Here is a 3,603-nt window from a genome sequence, read left to right on the forward strand (position 1 = left end):
AAATCTCCCTATATACCTGTTTACTCTCTACGGTCCTCTTGCTGTCCTATTTCTTCCTCTCTAACCTCTTACTCGGGATAACTCCCTATACTTCACTGTTCCACCACCAGATTTCCTTATAATATTTTCTATGTCCAGATGACACACTTATTACCATTCTTCCTGTCTCTTTAATCACTCTTGCTCTAGTAGCCCCCAGGTCATCTGGAAGCTCAACAGTTATCTTACACACCTCCATCCAATGCTGTCTGGCATCGCTTTCCCCTGCCATAACCATTCAGTCAACAATCTGCCTCAGGTTACCTTTTCTACACAGAATGTAGTCTACCTGCGTACTCCTGCCTCCACTCTTATAGGTCACCCTGTGTTCCTCCCTCTTTTAGAAATAGGTGTTGACTACATCCATTTCCGTCCTCTTGGCAAAATCCACTACCAGCTGTTCTTCCTGATTCCTTTCCTTGACACCGAACCTGCCTATCACTTCTTCATTTCCTGTTTCCTTTACCAACATGTTCATTCAGTTCTGCTCCAATCACCCCTCTCTCCTCCCTGGGAATACTCTCTATCACTTCATCATTATCCTCCCAGAATTTCTCTTTCTCTTCTACATCACATCCAACCTTTGGTGAATAACTACTGACAACACTGCACATCAGAACTTCTACTTCTACCTTTGCACTGTGGGGCTTTAAAACTTGCCTACTCCTTAGTATTGTGTCATACATGAACGAGTTGTTCAAATGAACAAATCTTTTGAGTGAACGAACTGAACCAAATCACTTTATTCACTGATTCGTTCGTTACTTTGTTCAGTTGTATTCAGAAGGAATGGAACTAACGTGTTCTGTGACTCACTCATGATGTAAATCTAAACGACACAGCAGTGTGCGCCGTGTGGGATTTACTCACATACTGCTGATTCGCGCATGCGCAGAAACAACAGACTGCCGCCAACCACTGATTTGTTCAGTGCACTTAGTGCTGATTCGCGCATGCACAGAAACAATGAACTGCCGCCAAGTACTGATTCATTCAGTGTACTTACTGCTGATTCGTGCATGTGCAGAAACAACATACTGCCACTGAGATGGGGTTTTTTTTTTGCCGCCGAGATGTTTTGTTTTTGTTTTTTTTGCCGCCGAGATGTGATACACATCATAAAGAGTAGACCCACATGGGCTGCAGGGCACAGGAAATACGGCCGCCATCTTGGAGCGATCGTCCTTCTTATTTGGTTAAACCAAAAGAGCAGAAAATGCCTCAGCACTGCACAGCTTATTTCTGTTCAGATTAATGAACTGTTGACGTCAGTGCCCGGGGGATAACTTTTCACAAATAAGATGAACATATTATAATTAGGGTTCCAAGCCCGCGAGAGCAAGCGGGCAGCCAATGCAAGGCATGGCCGTTCGCCTGCTCCCAGCGGAGCAGGGAACCCTATTGTTTTTGTACTGATTTTTCATTATTGTGTATTTTTATTCTTCTCTGGTAAAACGTGTTGGCCAGAAAAATGAGAAAATGCTGGGGAAAAGCCAACCAGGCATTGTGGTAGAAAAACCTGACCGCTACTCAGACAAAAAAAATCATATCGTCCCATTCCTAGGGGGCGCTGTAACGAAGGACAATGCGTTTTTGCGAATAACTCCTAAACCGTAAGTCCTACACTCAAAATCTTGATGGCACCTGAAACTATGAATGATTCTGCATCTTTTTTGCATTGGCCATGCCCACTTCTGCCTAGCTAGATTTTTTGCTACAGCATGACAAAGGCAAAACCTAGTTTTGAATACTTCTGCCACAATAAAAGCTGGATCAACGTGAAACTTGGTACATAACATATATAGGCTGATATGCTGATGCGATGATGACAAAATTTTACAAATCTTGCAATTTGCGCAAGTGATGCAATAGCAAAAACTTCAGTGCTAGCTAGCACAACGGTTAACTATGAATATCTCTGCCATACTTTAAGATTAAGGAAAATACATTTAGATCCCAATAGTGGATGAGATGTTGCCAGTTTGTATTAAATTTTATGCGTTTGTACCAACAGGGGGCGCTATAATTTTATAAAATTTATATCTGAATAACCGCTTGATGGATTTACACCAAACGTGGTACAGATGATCATATCTTGATTATTATAATGAAGTGGGCGTGGCTTATATACTATCTCACTTTTGAGCTTTGAACTCAGCCAAATCGAAATTTAACTTTGCAGAAATTACTGATCTATTACAGAATTGCGCTCTCTACATATGAAGGAAAAGTTGCAAAATTTCACCTATAGGTGGCGCTCTTACAGCAAAAAATGCCCTTTTGCAAATTCTTCCACAACAACTAGTTGCACGCACACTATCTTTATTCTGTTGTGTTCTGTGAACCATGCCTTTTTATGTGAGTTTTGAAAAAAAAACAAAAAACTTAAATTACGCTAATTAGTAGAAAACTTGCAAAATATGTGTAACCTACTTTCGTTAACTCCTCCCGAGGCTCAAAGCCAATTGAAGTGAAATTTCATGTGAGACGATTGGACGACTGGCTAACCAAACAATGTGAACGAATTTTCAAAAAAAACAAAAAAATTTTTTTCAAAAAAAAAAGTTAATTAAGCATAACTTAAGAACAGCTTACAATTTATCAATAGTTTTTATAACAGTGGTGCCTTACACTGAAGAAAAGATTTCTTTCCATTTTCAGCTCGATCCACCACTAGAGGTCGCTACAAATAGGTAAAGTTTATACTGCCGAAATGGCTGGATGAATTTACGTGAAACTTGGTGGGTATCTTCAGGATACAACCCTGAAACTATGTTATCAATATGGTAATGATTGGTCTGAGTGGGTGTGGCTTATGTGCAAAAATGTGTGTAGCCTTTAACATTTAGAAAAATTCACAAAAAATCAGTTTTTGAATTTAGAAGGCTAAGACTTACAGGATATGTTCCTTGCACAATCTGTAAAAGTGCAGATCAACATTTGCTCCTCTATATTCAAGCATGTCGTTACTATTTACGAAGTTTGAGCAGCGCAGCACCGCTGCTGCTCACCGCTTCCTCAGGGGATGGGTCAAATGCGGAGAACAAATTTCGCACACTGTGTGTGACAATCAGTGGATCTTTCTCTTTCTCTTAAAGCTAGCAACTCGGACTCTGTTTGGCCGAACGACTTGAAATTTGGTACTCTGTTCAGACCTAGCCTTACCACAAACCCCAAGAAATATTGCTTAAAGTTGAGTGCCCCCTTGGGATTAATAAATAAAAACATAAATGCTAACCAACATAGCCGGTTTTTATTTTATTTTGGAAAAAAGCTTTTAACTATGGTGGATTGGAAAATTTGGGCAAACAAAAGACATAATCCTGTTTATCTGTGAATATTTTGAGATTTTTTTCAGGCAATATGCTGTTGTAGATTCTCAGTCATCCAGGCCATGGTAAATTAAAAAAAAGTTAAAAAACAAAAACAACTGGACTTCTATTCTGTAGTTGAAGACGTTTCGCTTCTCATCCGAGGAGCTTTCTCAATTCAGAAATAGAGAGTGTGGAGTTGAGCTTTTAAAGCTGAGATGTGATGTAAACTGGATTGCTTGCAAATTGTTCT

Source organism: Kryptolebias marmoratus, linkage group LG17 (assembly GCF_001649575.2).
Source record: "Kryptolebias marmoratus isolate JLee-2015 linkage group LG17, ASM164957v2, whole genome shotgun sequence".
Classification (NCBI taxonomy): domain Eukaryota; kingdom Metazoa; phylum Chordata; class Actinopteri; order Cyprinodontiformes; family Rivulidae; genus Kryptolebias; species Kryptolebias marmoratus.